Raw genomic sequence first — 16,110 nt, forward strand, 5'->3', positions numbered from 1 at the left:
GTGAGTGGCGTGCGTGTGTATATGAGAGTTGATTTTAATTTAACAACGTCTGTCTCTTATTCTCTCTATCTCTCTATCTCACACACGCTCTCTCTCTCTCTCTCTCTCTCTCTCTCTCTCTCTCTCTCTCACACACACACACACACACACACGCGCGCGCATATATATATATATATATATATATATACACATACATACATAATGTTGGTTGTTAATTTTCTTAATGATTTGATCGAAATTTTTCTGACATTTGGGCCCTCCCAAACTGATCAACCTAGCTACGTCCCTGGTTAAATGTCCAATTTATAAAGTAGGTATTGTCCAGGTTTTCAGGGCTTTGGAAATACTGTGTGGTCCTTACGGTATGGAGGGACTCCTGTTGTTCACGGCCATCGGCAATGACATGTTACCGTGGACGATGTATGCGTATAAAAATCTTCATAAAAATCCATAGTTCTTTCCAGCTCAAGCGCTGCGACGTTTACAGTGGATGGTGAAAAGTCAATGAATCTGAAAAGTTTCATGCTGTGTCCCGCAAAAATTATCTTGTTGAGTTGTTGTTTTAAGTTCACTGTATGCACAGATAGGCTAATCGGTACTGGAACTACTGTTTAAAGTGGGATCTGAATCACTATGGGCCTTATCACTGGGTATCGAACATGGGATCCCTTGATTACAGTTTTAAGAACAGTTACAACATTAGTATGTGTAAATTCCCAAGTGAATAACCAGATATTACTTTAAATACCTAAAATATTAAATTGAATACTGAAATGCAGACAGTTTGCTTTATATTAAATAATTCTGGAATCATGTTCACTCTTGAAACAGCTCGACCTTAACTCCTTCAATATTAAAAATTTCTAAAATTTGAAACAAGTATTTCCAGTCGGGGAATACGAATACCACGTTAATGTAAGTCTCGAATGATTAATATTTGAAACCATAAAGGAGAATTCTCTTTCATGTCCTAAGTTTAAACAAATTTTAAACAACAAAAGTTTGCTGTTTGTTTAAAATTTCTATTCGGCTTGTATATTAATATAACTTTATAATTTTTATATATTTTGCAAATTTAGCAGTTATTTAGCAAAATTGTTTTTTTTTAATGATATGGAAAATTTTCGGTCCTGCCCCCCCGCCCCCCCAAAGGTAGGTCCCAAGTTAAGCCCATATAATAGGGGTTAAAATATCCTAAGACAGGTTTATCCCCTATCAAAGAGTTCGTCATTATGTGGTTTTGTGGTGAAAGGGGGTAAAAATAACCCTACCCAAAAGTTCGTTATTTGGTTATCACAAACACCCAGGGTAGAAGCGTAATATAAAAAAAAATTAAAAAGTAGGGAAGTAAAAGGCAACAAGGAAGACTGGTCCTGAGAGCTCACCCTAGCTCGTCCCGAGAAGAGGAGCTGAAGTGTTAAAAAATTAGGCCAAAAGGTATCATTTTTCATGTAATTCATGCCGTTGAAAGGAAAATTGGTCCCATTTTCGATGAAAAATGTGAGGTTTTGATATTCCAAGGAAGAGTTTGGTCCAGTCCCCGTCGTCACACTCTACTCATTCGAAATGCAGTTAATTTAAGGGGAAGAGGGACAATTACGCACCAGTTGTGCATTTATTTCAATATCATCGGAATGGGTACTTCTACTAAGAAAACCCTTGACTATACAAGAGAGTATGAATTTCTCTCCATGTTGCACGTGAAAGCAGTTTTTTAAGTTGATTATTAAGCTAGATACTATGTTTGAAAAATATGATGAACAAGTATTTACAGAATCCCATGTATTCCTTATGCGCAATCAACTTCAACTTCAAGTTACGGCTAATCAAATGGGAGTTTCGACTTTCCCTACGACTAAGTAAGACATAGTTCAAAGTGTCCTTTTTTCTGTCCATGTACTATTCTACGTCATTGGATATTCGATATTCCCGAGACAAAGAATAAAATAATGGTCCCATCCTGGCAGTGTTGCCAAACCTGATGTGCATAAAAGAGCTAAATTTCACCTTAAATAGAGCTAAAGTTGACTTTCAAGGAGCTAGATTAACGAAGGCTGCATAAAGTGCCTCCTAGAGTAATTTTAGGTGTCAGAGGGGTGGGGGCACTGCTATTACCTTTAACTTTAAAGTGATGACAATTTATTCTTAGTTTTCACCGTCTAGATCTGGCGGCATCACACATCTCAATAATCCACCAATGGTTGCATGAAATTGGAAATAAAGTAATCCTGGATTACAATATGATGTCGTGTTCACGTCAGCTACGGCGCTATAATATAACAATAACACATCACGTGCAAGATATATGCTCATGGCAAACGTTGGTCTTTGTGGGCCGGAGCCACTGATGTTCACAGCCAAACGAGTGCACGAAAGAGCCAGATCTGGCTCCAAAAGACCGAAGCTGGCAATAGTGCTCGGCAGCTGCCGCAGAGAGAAAGACCTAGGGGAAATTGTCCCTCTCCCCCTTAACCCCTTCTAAGGTGGTACTGAAAATCATAATTTTGGAACAGGCTTTCTCATAAATAATAGAATTATCTCGGCTCTTAAAACAGTAGAATTTATTAATGATAGGATATCATATGCAGTTTTACAGGGTAGGTGGTGTAAAATTATTTTAATAAACATACATGCACCAACGGAAGATAAAGATGATAATACTAAAGATGATTTTTATACAGAGTTAGAACAGGTCTTTGATAAATTTTCTCAGTATGATATGAAAATTCTGTTAGGTGACTGTAATGCACAGATTGGCAAAGAAGAGACATTTAAACCCACGATTGGTAAAGAAAGTCTTCATGAATTAAGTAATGATAATGGTATAAGATTGATTACTTTTGCAACCTCAAAGAATTTAATTGTGAAAAGTACCACTTTTAAACATAAAGATATCCATAAATATACCTGGTCTTCTCCAGATGGTAAAACTCATAATCAGATAGATCATATTCTCATTGATAAGAGAAGGCATACTAGTATAATTGACGTTCGTACACATAGAGGTGCTGACTGTGCCAGTGACCATTATTTAGTAATTTCTAAATTAAGAGAAAGACTCTCAGTGATAAATCATAAGCAACAAAATCTAAAAGTTCTAAAATTTGATACAGGAAAGTTTACTGATGAAAGAATTAAGAAAGATTACCAAATTAAACTGTCAAATAGATTTGATGTTTTGCAGGATTTAAATGATGATGAAAATATAAATGAAACAGACGTAAATAAGAATTGGGAGCACATACGTAATGCAATAGAATCAGCAGCTAAAGAAAGTATAGGATACCATAAACCGAGAAAAAGTAAGCCATGGTTTGATAATGAATGTCATAATCTAATAGAAATAAGAAATCAGGCTAGACTTAGGTGGTTAAATAACTCTGATGATACAAATCTAAACAATTATAATAGAATAAAGCGAGAAGTTAACCGCACGTTTAGAAGTAAAAAAAGAGATTACTTGAAAAGCAAAATTAACGAAATTGAAACAAACAGCAAAAATAAAAATATCAGAGATTTATATAAAGGCGTAAATGAGTTTAGAAAGGGGTGGCAACCTAAAGTAAACTTGATAAAAGATAAAGATGGTGATTTTCTAGCTGACCCAAGCGATATTCTAAATAGATGGAAGAACTACTTTAATGACCTTTTAAATGTTCATGTAGGAGATAAATCAGAAGTAAATGAAGTCCACACAGCAGAACCTTTAGTTCCAGAACCAAACTTGACTGAAGTTAAAGATGCTATTAAAAGGCTAAAGAATAACAAAGCACCTGGCATTGATTTAATACCAGCTGAGTTAATTAAATATGGTGGAAATTCATTAATATGTCAAATTCATAAATTAATTTGTTTAATATGGAATAAAGAAGAAATACCTCAACAGTGGAAAGAATCCATAATTGTTCCTGTGTTTAAAAAAAGGTGATAAAATGAACTGCAATAATTACCGTGGAATTTCTCTACTCTCAACAACATATAAAATATTATCTAACATTCTTTTAACAAGACTAACCCCATATGCTAATGAAATTATAGGTGATTATCAATGTGGATTTAAACGTAACAGATCAACTACAGATCAAATTTTTCACATCAGACAGACACTTGAAAAAAAGTGGGAAAATAATCAAAATGTCCATCAGCTATTCATTGATTTCAAAAAAGCATATGATTCGGTCAAAAGAGATAAATTATATAATATATTAGTAGAGTTTGGAATACCTAAGAAGCTTGTTAGTATGATAAAAATATGCACCAGTGAAACAGAAAGTAAAATTCGTGTGGGTATTAATATGTCTGACAAATTTACAATTCATGATGGGTTAAAACAAGGAGATGCATTATCTCCATTGCTCTTTAATTTTGCCTTAGAATATGCTGTAAGGAAGGTAAAAGAAACTAAAGAAGGACTAAAATTAAATGGTGTGACTCAGTTGTTAGCATATGCAGATGATGTAGACTTACTGGGGGATGATGTGAATACAATTAAGAATAATGCTAAAATATTTTTCAAAACTGCTAGAGAGATAGGTTTGGAAGTTAACAAAGAGAAAACTAAATATATGCTTACAGGCCGAAACCAAGTGTTAGGTAATAATCAAAATCTAATTATTGATAACAACTCGTTTGAACCAGTTTCCAAATTCAAATACTTAACAAATGAAAATCATATTAAAGAGGAAATAAAAAGTAGGCTTAATTCAGGAAATGCATGTTACTTCTCTCTTCATAAACTTTTGTCTTCTCGTTTAATATCTAACAATCTAAAAGTTAAAATATACAAAACAGTAATTTTGCCTGTAGTATTATATGGAAGTGAAACTTGGTCCCTTACATTGAAAGAGGAACATGAATTGAGAGTATTTGAAAATAAGATCCTTAGGAAAATATTTGGACCTAAAAGGGATGAGGAGACAGGCTAGTGGAGAAGGTTACATAATTTAGAACTACATAATTTGTATTCATGTCCAGATATTATTAGAATAATTAAATCAAGAAGACTTAGGTGGGCAGGCCATGTGGCACGAATGGGAGAGGAAGGAGGAGTTTACAGGATTCTTGTTGGGAAACCTGATGGTAAGAGACCTGTAGGAAGGCCAAGACGAAGATGGACAGACAACGTTGAGATGGACCTAAGGGAAATCGGTAGGGATGGAAAAGAGTATATAGAACTTGCTCAAGATAGGGAAAGATGGAAGGCCTGTGTTGCTGCAGCCATGAACTTTCGAGTTTAAGAAGGCTAGGGAGTTAGTTAGTTAGTTCCCCCTTAACTGAAACTCGCAAAATTTCCGACAGTTACCCTCAGGCTCAAATCTTGTCTAAAGGACAAGAGGTCCAACTGATGATAAAGTAACTGATGTAAGAGGGCTGTTTTTCCGAAATGGGTTATATCCTTAAAAGGTAAGCGGCAGGTCTACAAGTGTAAAATCGGAATACGACGCTAATTAGTGCAAACAGCATCCTGGCTGGACAATGACAGCCACGTTGTGTGGTTACCTTAAATATTTGGGGAGGCTGGTCGATAAAGCGCAGTGGTAGAATGGGCGTACATGTGAGATAGTATGCAGGGAGAAGTGAAACATAGATAGGAGAAAAGACTGTCATGTTTTATGCTACAAGCAATGCAAGAAATACGTACATCGTGAGCGGCTGCTCCTTAGGTGGCAAAGTTGCGCAACCACCATATATTTTTGGACTTGCATAGATAATTATTAAACTTATTTGGTAGCGAATAATTTTTATACAATTTAATCTTAAAGCAAATTTCTTCCCAACATTTTCTGTTCTTGTTTGCCTTAGCACGGGATGGAAATCTCAGTCTTTCCGTGAGGTGTACTAGACTTCTGCCACTTCAAGAGGACATTGGAGGCCTCCCTATCCTATTACACGCGTTTACTCATTTATTTCCTTAATAGTTTATTTGCGGAACTAACGAACATATTATGAGAACTATCGAGAACTAACGTGCTGACTAGGTTTGAGGTGGGCAACGAAAATGGGTCGGGTCAACTTCACAAGGGTCGCTATACCTGCCTTTCCCCTATCTCGATGTATGGGAGCCAGAGGGTTGCAAGAAGAATGCAACCACCTACCAGTGTTGGCAACTCATCAACCTGACGGAACCGAATACGCATAGCACAGGGACCGTATTTTGGTCTTCTGGACCGTACATATGCACTTAACGATTGATTCATTGATTGATTTGCTTTAATTTACTTCGCTTTTGCGCCACTTTTGGCTAATTTGCGAAGATGGGGATGAATGATGATGTGATGAAATTGATGAATGGACAGTCACAAACATTCATGCCCAGGCCGACATTCGAACTCGGAACCCCTGGCGTCGTAGCGCGATGTGCTAACCACTCCGCCACGGGGGCCGACTGCACTTAACGATTCTGGACATATATGAATTGACGTCTCGAAGGGGGTACTAAGGGATCCACGGCTCATCCAGGGAAAATGAATGTCCACCTAATAATTATATATTTCACACATTATTTCATTTCAGTTCAGTCACAGCAATTTATGTTAATTATTGCAAGTGCGTTGAATGAACATGATAATTTCAGAATGAAGCAGTGTTTTCTTGAGGGGGCATCACTATTATAGGAAAAAACATACCTTATTTGTCCCCCCTGGAAAAAAAATACCTTGCTTGCCCTCCATGAAAAAAATCCTGCGGACGTCCATGTGTATACGAGGTGTGTAAATAAAGTAATGAGACTGGCAACACTGCGCACGAACCGGCGACGCTGGTGACCAAAGAGGTGACGTGGGACTTGGAGAGGAGGTGGATGAACATGTGATACACCATCAGTGCAAGTTGGAACTCGCTAGCGTCACGTTGGTTGTCCGTAGCGATTGTTTTAGTGAAGCAGGTTTTGCTTGTGCGTTCGGACAATGAGTGACACGAACATCGAGCAACGGTATGCGATCAAGTTTTGCTTCAGACTTGGACACAGTGCAACGGAAACTTTTGCAAAACTGCAACAGGCCTACGGAGACAGTGTTTGCCCAGGTGTTTCGTTGGTTTAAGGCATTTGCAGAAGGAAGAGAGTCAATTGCAGACGAACCTCGCAGTGGCACACTCCCAGCTCTCCAAGGCCAAGAAAAGCAAGAATGACCAAGTCAAAGATCAAAAGCATGATGATTTGCTTCTTTGATAGCCAGGGAATCGTTCACATAGAGTTCGTGCCTCCAGGCCAAGGAACATTCCTGTGGCTCCTCAGTCTCCTTATTCGCCCGACTTGAGTCCTTGTGACTTTTCCCTATTCCCGAGATTGAAAACACACCTGAAGGAACGTCGATTTGACGACGTGGACAACATTCAAAAGGCTGTAACCGACCAGCTGAAAGCTATTCCAGTATCCGCGTTCCAACACTGCTATGAGGAGTGGAAGAACCGTCTCCAGCGCTGTGTGGCTTCCCAAGGCAATTACTTTGAAGGAGACAATGTTGCATTGTAATGTTCTTGGAATAAAACAGGTAAAAAAAACAGTCTCATTACTTTATTTACACATCTCGTATGTATAAATAATATCACTAAAGCGCTGCAAAACCTAAGATCCTAGGTTCGAACGCTGGTGAAGGCATCCATTTCATTTGTTCATCGTTCGACCTCATCGTCGCAGTATTACCGAGCTTGCCCCAACCCAAAATACAGTATATAAATTCGTAGTGTGAAGTACGTGCACTGTTAACCTTTCAATTGCTGCCAGAAAAATAAATAAATAAATTTCATGTTGTGGAGTAAGGTTAGATATTTTCTGAACGCTTTGGTTTCTTTGCTGAATGTTTAGTTTGTATTTCGTGTTTGTGTGCAAACCAACAATTGTTTGTTATTCTTAGCAATTATTTCTATCATTTTTAAACTTTTCTTTTTGAAGGAACTACATTATTCGTGCGCAGACCCTCTGATGAGTGGAAGGAGGGGAGCAAAAGTCTGGAAGAGACACTGTTTTATTGTGGGTATGAAACACGGGCGTATATAGTGTCCACGGAAAATCCCTGTAGTGTAATTTTAGGCGTAATTTTAAATATATATATTCAAAAAAGGGTTTTCATGATTTCATTCAAGTAAATTAGTGTCTATCTCCAGAGGATCGGCCGAAGATGAAGAAGATGTTTAAACTTAATAATAAACTAAAATCTAAAAATAAATAAATAATTCAAATGCACTTCAAAATACATATTGAAAATTAGGGGGAGGAGAAAGTTGATTGATGCACAATACTAATCGGGACTGCAGCTACAGTTTAAAGTGGAATCCGAACCACTATGTGCCTCCACCGGGTATCGAACCCGGGACCACTTGATTACATGGCGACGACGCTACCATTGCGCCATCGGGGAGGCCAGGAGGAAGTTGAGATGGTCGCCTGAGGAACAGCCGCCCCTGTTGTCATGCACATCAGCTGAATTTTGTAATGATGAATGCGCATCCAGCAATAGAAATATAAATTTTCGCATATTTTTTTGTAAACTTGCAAGGAATACGGACATTTTTTCAAACAGCCCGCAGCGAACCAATGCTGGATGAAATTGTTTTGCTTTTCTTTGATTTGCTTTATTTTACTTTGCTTTTGTGCCACTTTTGGCTAATTTGCTAAGATGGGGATGAAATTGATGAATAGACACTCACAAACATCCATGCCCAGGCCAGGATTCGAACCCGGGACCTCTGGCGTTGTAGCGCGATGTGATAACTACTTCGCCAGGGAGCCGGCTGGATGAAATTGTGAAAAAGCGTCTGCCTCGCTCTGTCCCCGACTCAAGAAGCTTAACAATACAGAAAGGAAATAATAATAGAGTCCGTGAGGGCGTGTAAATTAGGAACACAGATACCATTAATCAAGCTAGTGTTCATGTAAAAATACTAACCAGCACAGGCTCGTACCCAGGGAGGGACTATGAGGGCCATGACCCCCTCGAACTATGAAATATTTTAATGTGAAGTTATAGAAAGTTACGAAAATAACATCGACGATTTTTCAACTTTGTAAAAATTTCAATTTTGTCCTTCCATGAATGTGTTTGTTGTGTAGACAGGCAGGCTCCAGAAGTGTTCATTTGATTTGATTTGCTTTATTTTACTTCGCTTTTTGTGCCACTTTTGGCTAATTTGCGAAGATGGGATAAGTGATGATATGATGAAATTGATGAATAGACACTCACAAATATCCATGCCCATGCCAGGATTCGAACCCGGGACCCATGGCGTCGTAGTGCGATGTGCTAACCACTCCGCCACAGGGGCCGGCTCCAGAATTGTTCAGTCTGCAATATTTGGTAGTTTTAGTTTTATTTATAACTAGGGCCCGGGACTTTATATCCTATAAAACTGTAAAATATGTATGTAATTACGTCATAAAAATTTAAAAATATGTCATGAAAAATTAAAAATATGTCAGAAAAATGCATAAATATTCCAAGTAAATCCAAAAATATTCAACAAGAGAAAAGGGGGAAAATCGTGTGGGCAGAGCGAAGCAGTACACGCTGCTGCAAATGCTGTAACTGCAGTCGTCCCCCCCCCACGCAATCCAATTCCCTCTCAGGTGTTCATTGGTGGAGCCGTCTCACGTCACTACTTGCGCAGATCGCCTGCTCCAGAGATAGCCAGAGTATACACACTGATACGTGCGTGGTTCAACAAATGATCTTAAAACTACCATACTGGATTGCCGATAGAGTAGGGGCTTCGCAACTTCTTATTTGACCGCCCCGAAATAATTCTAAGGCCTGAATTCGTAAACTTAGCAACATTACACTTCAGCGCCAGCTGAGAGTAGCCAACTTTGAGTCGGTCATTCAACTAGACGAAAAACGCTAATGTGAAATGTTTCCTATTTCACACATTCCATGATCTTAGAAAAAATAAACCGATAATATTATACACACATTCAAATAGAAATGGTAAATTGGATTAAGAATCTTGAAGAATTCTCCGCGTGTTCCACTTGAAATCAGATAGGTTTAGGGTTTTTCTCCACCTGGAAGAAATCGCCATCACGTTTGAGCTGAAAGAGGCATTTTTGAGGAATTTATGCGACATTTTATTTACAATACCTTGCATAATATCGAACAATTCTAAAAAGTCATCTTTTTCACGACTTATGGACATAGGCGTAACTTGGCGGGGGCAAGGGGCGGAGCACTTGCCTCCCCCCCAAAAATTTTCACGTGTATTAAAATTTACAAGTTAGGGGACCTGAGAAGCAAAGTAATAAAGAGTAATATTTGTGATATCGCAAACGTCAGAGTTATTTAGCAAATAATCCTGGACGCTGTCTTTATGGGATGGATAACGTTTTGAGTCTCTTCCCCCAAATTTAGGCCCCAAGTCTGATTCTGACTCCTCAAAATTAGGCCTAAGTTTAATTCTTCCCCCTCAAAATTAAGCCCAGTTTGATTCTGTCTCCTTAACATTAGGCCCAGTTTGATTCTACCCCCTTAAATTTAGGCCCAGTTTGATTCTGCCACCTCAAAATTAGGCCCAAGTTTAATTTCGCCCCTTCAAAATTAGGTTCCAAGCTACGCCCATGCTTGTGGAGATAATGTGCTTGGAACACTGGAAAGTGGATGTGTTCATAAAGGGTAAGATGTTCTAATGGCAAATTATGATAGAGAAGTTGGTTGGCGTTCGCTGGTATCTTTATTTTTCGTCAAGCATGAAAGGTCGCGAGTTCAAACCCCCACTCTCTCGTGTAATGCTCTGGGGTGTGACTTAAAAGGAATCTTACTCGCTAGAACATAACACAACAGAGGTAGATTAAATATGGTTTATTGTATACTGCATTAAACATTGGTCATGTTGCGTCGTACAACAATCTAAGGCCTGACTCTAGCTAAATAAATGACCAGTTATATTAGAGAGAGAAAGGAACGTCGTCTTACCCACTTAAGGTAGAGAGGAGCGAAGTAGACTGGCAGCGTCTCGGTGTATCGATGTAGGTGAACTCCCCTCCCGGCTGACTGGATTATCAGGACTGCACTCTCGACTCTCTGGACTCTCAGAATCAACTGCTCTCCTCCATTCTATATCCTGCCCTTTTTATATTTGTGTATGTCCTTTGTCTCATCCTTAGTTCTCCCTTAGGGGCACTTGCACTGAGTGGCTTGTGTACTTAGTCCTTTCTAGGAATTAAGGATGTGCAGGTGCCTCTGCACCTACGAAGGAAGTGATGGGTACTTTCGTACTCATCGGGTGCATCCTTCCCAGAACAGATGCACTTATGACATCCTGTTGTTTTCAAAGTTCATTCCCAGAATCGCCAGGGCCATATAGCACTCCTGGGATCGCAAAAGCCACAATGATATCCTGTTTGGTGGTTTTCCTAGTTCACTTGCACCGACCAGGGGAAGTAGTAGAACCTTGACCAAGTTCCAAGAACTGAGGATGAGATAAGTGTACGTATGTGTGTGTGCACGTGTGTGTCTTTTTCTTGTATTTCCTTACTTCGAGACAATGCCAGTATTATGTAACTACCAGGTTTCTGTACGTTACACTCGGTTTCTTTTTGTTGAAGAGAATACAGACCGTTGATATTAGAACACTGTAAAATTTAATTCTAGGGATGTCCTTTCTGCACATTTTTACCTTTGAAGCTTAATGGCTATTCAGTAGATTGCAAGGATTTAAGGCTAAAACTTTTTTTACTTTTAGCGATTCTTCATAAGTTGTGTTAACACACACATCATGACTAATTCATATATCAAATATATGTATTCAGGATGTTGTATGTAATGTTATTTAAGATATGTATTGTTTATACTCTTCACTGCACACCTAAAATATTGTAAATTACTTCAATATAATAACACATACACACACACACAAAATTCCATTTTGTAGTGGGGAGAGTTTAATGAGTTCAAATTGCTAAGACTGGTTATGTTATGTTCGTTCCTTAGGAATGACTGTTGATAATACTCTCACTTCCATCTTCTGATGAGTCTAAAACTAATAATAAATCGCAGGGACGTCGTTAGGGGGGCCCGGGGGGCACTGGCCCCCCGAAACGTTTACGTGGCCCCAACAAACTGTTCTACATTTGCTGAAAATTTTACTTTCATGCCAAATATTGCAAAATAGTTTTTCAGTATTTTTTTCTTTCAGTTAGAAACACTGTTCTTAATTTGAGTGGCACGAACCCAAAACCACATTTCTTTCTCGTTTTCCTGGTTCTAGCTATAGTGGATGTCAGTGTAGGAACCTAGAACTTCGTTGTTTCTCGGAATTTTGAGGGAGCTGTCTTTCCACCCCTAGCAGTCGCAGGCCAACAACAGGCAGGGTTGGACGTTGAGTGTTGCCGTTGCGTCCAAACAATGTTTTGAGCTTGAGTAGATTGAAGAACGACCGCTTGTGCAGCGGTAAACGACATATATGCAAACAGTTACAACTGGTCCCGAATCAGAGCACAATACACGCTAAATAAGTACAATGGTGGCAGGATGCCTCATATCTCCAGGTAAGTAGTATTATTCGCACCAAATATCTATTCTACTATTGAAACAGTCTAAAACACGCAACGTCTTAAAAGTAATTATCTTCACAAACTGTACGATTTCTCGAGTCGCATATTTTTCTCGATATCGTGAAGACCGATTTTGAGAATCCTCCTTAACAAACGATGCCTCCCCGATTGTGCAGTGACAGCGTTGTTGCCTTGTAATCGAGGGGTCCCGGGTTCGATACATGAGTGGAGGTACACAGTGGTCCGGATCTTACTTTAAACTGTAGGTCCAGTCCCGATTTGCCTTAATGTGCATAAAGTGGACTTAAAATCACCAACTCAACTCCTTAACAAACTTTTCGAAGAATCGAAAATTTAAACAAGAACAAGTAAATACATTTTTGTAATTTTGAAGTAAATTATTATTATTATTATCATTATTATTATTATTATTATTATTTTGGGCATTTTTGGTTAGTATGAATCTGCCTCACACAGTTAGCTTATTTTGTTGAGTCAAGTACAATAACAAACCCTTGCAATAAGTCACTGGAAAGACATGTGAGGTTGCACATATATTTAAGCATCTATAAATAAATAATAACCCGTGGTTCGACAGCCCTGGAAGGGCCTTGGTCTATCTCCCGACTGCCAGTCCCTCCCACAATCCTACCTAGAGGTGTGGAGATCTTTAACCAGTAGCGGGGTGACGTGGGGTCAGCACGTCGAACCCCCAACCGTTATAGGGGATATCCGTAAAGAATAATTATATTCTTGTGGTAAGGAGTCGTTGTCATTTAACAAACTTTATTGATTTATTCCATCAGCATTATTTAAAATGTAGTGCCATACTGAACTTACCAACTTATTAAAGGCACATTGATTGCTAAATGAGGCATTTTCCTTGTGTGGCAGAGCAGGTTCAGTTTTTGAAGTATTGCAATGTTTTATACAGTCCGTTCGAAGAATTTTTAGAATATTGATGTTTTGTCAAAGGGACCACCCCCGAATAAATATCTGTGGATGTTTTACAGGTTTCATCGTATTTAAGAAGGTAATTTTTCCGGTGCAACTTTCCTTCGTACAACATGTCTTTTGCCACTCAAGCTGAAGAGCCGATTCATAGGTGCAACGACCTTGGCAGAAAGAAACTCTGATTGGCACCATGTTGACAAGAGACTCAAGAAGTCCCGCAACCGACAGAACTCGAAGCGCTCGGATCCTACGGTGACATACACTTTGGTTGAACACAAACGGATGCATTGGTAGGAAATGCAGTGATTTTATGGGCCGTCCCTTTCTGGGAAGTCGGGGACCTTTTGAAAACACACTTTCCCTTCATGCACACCAGGGGGACTAAGCCAGGTCACCCCCTTCCCCCAAAATCTTCTCTTCATCTGGCTCTGGTTATCGGCCGCGCCGAAACGCACTGCAGGTAGCTAGGACTTTCTGGGTTAATTACTTTATGGTTCAGCATGGACATAGGCGTTTCAAATTGCAAGAGACAAAATTCTACTGTTCGTCTCTTTTCTGGCGGGAGATGATGACAAAGATGTCGCGGTTCCTTCAGGTTCCCACACTCAACCCTTGTGCTCATAACCTGCAATGAAGGGAAAGGCCATAATAAGCCTTTGTAATGTACCAACTTTATATCCTTCTGCTTCTTTTTTCCCTACTGTGTTGATTGGTCGACAATTGATGACTGTCAGCTAGTTCGAAGAAGAGTTTGATCCGAGAAGTGGTTTTATAGTTATCTTCTGTAAACGTGAGATTCCGGTAGGATCACGGAGTGCTTGAGATCTCATTTTCATGCATTGCGAGTGAAATTTCGATTGATTTGGTTCATTTTACTTTGCTCTTCTGCCACATTTGGCTAATTGCGAAGATGGGGATGAGTGATGATATGATTAAATTGATCAATGGACACTCACAAACACCCATGCTCAGTCCGGAATTCGAACCCGGCACACCTGACATCGTAGCACGATGTGCTAACCACTCCGCCACGGGGGTAGGCGAAGTGAAATTTCGAGTGTGAAGCTGCCAGCTTGTTTTCCTCTCGAAAACATTGAAGTAGGATCGAGTGATCGACCAAATGTCCAACACATTGACTTTCTAAATTGGTGTCCGACTACCACACAGGAGACCGAGTTTGACTCCCAGGGCGGTTGATCTCACATGTGATGAAGAATAAGTCACATTTCAATTAAGGAAGGAAACGAGGTATGTAGTCAACATTTTATAGTAGTGTGCATGCTCTAGAAATAATACGTTTCAAAATTCTGCATATTTGGTGATTTTTCTTCATTTAGCCTCCACCAGGGTTGTCAAAGGTCCATCTACACATAACTTCTATGGGTTCATTTCATTTCAATGCGGAACTTTGACCCTATTTAAACTGATTCGGAAAAAAATGTTCGTTCACCGTATTTAAATTCTTCAGGAAATAAGGTTCCTGGACCGAAATTAAATTCATCTGGAAACAAATTCACAGACCGAATTGAAAACGTTACAGATGAAGAGGTTCCTTACGGTCCAGAACCCATTTACGCTTGCTAACTTTCTCTCCTGGACCGGAATTGAATTTATTTAAAATTCCTGGACCTTTAACAAACCTGGCCTCCACCCGCAAATACAGACGCTGTGGCTGCTGCTTAGGCGGGAAAGTTCACTACACATACAAATAAAATTAATCCAAAGTTATATAGCGAATAATAGTTACTTACATAATAACATCATGAAATATGGAGAGCCAAATTACTTATCAAGCATTTTCTGTTATTTGTCTATCCCAGTGGGAGCGAAAATCTTTAGCCCTTGCTGGTGAACTCGGTTCCTGCAAATTCAAGACGGCATTTTTTAATTTTCATTTCTATTTAGGCCGACAACTCCGTGGTGGAGTGGTTAGCAGGTTACGCTACGAAGCAGAATGTCCCGTGTTCGAATTCCGGCCTGAGAATGTGTCTTCTTTGTGATGGTCCTTTCACCAAGTTAATCTTAATTAAGAAAGTTAACTCATTTTCATCTTCACGATAAGCCAAAAAGTGTCAGAAAAGTGACGTAAAATGAACCAAGTCAATCAATAATTTCTATTTCGTTATTTTACGCCGCTTTTCAACCTCTTGGGTTAAATGCGACGATGAGATTGAATGATGATCCGAAGGAATAGCGATGCGAGACATGATGCAAACACACCTGTCCAAGGTCCGAACCTTGGACCTCTGGTTTAGCAGTGCGTCATGCTCATGCTTCGGGAGTGGAATCATTTGAATGAACAACTATAAAAGTAGGGTGAAAGAAAACAACATTGTACTGTGCAAAAAAGCCATGTTTAGGTCCTTTAAAGAAAACTACAGTTATTCAGTAAAATTAATTTTGAAGGACAAAGCCTCCGAAGTGTTTTTCCATTCGGTGACGCGTGGTCATCACATCGAGTCCCATCTAGCTTTGAGAGTGGAATTCGCTCACATATTGATTTCAAGTAGCTTCCCAATTGTCCTCACGATGTTAGGCCATCGCAGAAATTTTGGAGTTCCTACCAGGGATCGAACCTTGAAAGACTAGAGCGAAATAATTTGAGCGCGCGGGAATTTTGTTGTTTCTATTGCCATCATATATTCAGTTTTACACGCGCAAAGAGGATTACTTTT

At 39.2% G+C, this 16,110-nt stretch overlaps 1 protein-coding gene across 1 annotated transcript in view; it reads right to left on the reverse strand.

The window, feature by feature from the left end:
• The window catches only part of LOC145984092 (exocyst complex component 3-like), a 164,549-nt gene extending 153,530 nt beyond the window's left edge, over window positions 1–11,019 (reverse strand). The window contains exon 1 of the mRNA XM_083117498.1: window positions 10,902–11,019. The gene's annotated coding sequence lies outside the window, so the exon portion shown is untranslated. The remainder of the gene's footprint in view (window positions 1–10,901) is intronic.
• Between the last annotated feature and the right edge of the window lie 5,091 nt (window positions 11,020–16,110).

This window comes from Lepisma saccharinum, chromosome 2 (assembly GCF_977018435.1).
Source record: "Lepisma saccharinum chromosome 2, izLepSacc3.1, whole genome shotgun sequence".
NCBI lineage: Eukaryota > Metazoa > Arthropoda > Insecta > Zygentoma > Lepismatidae > Lepisma > Lepisma saccharinum.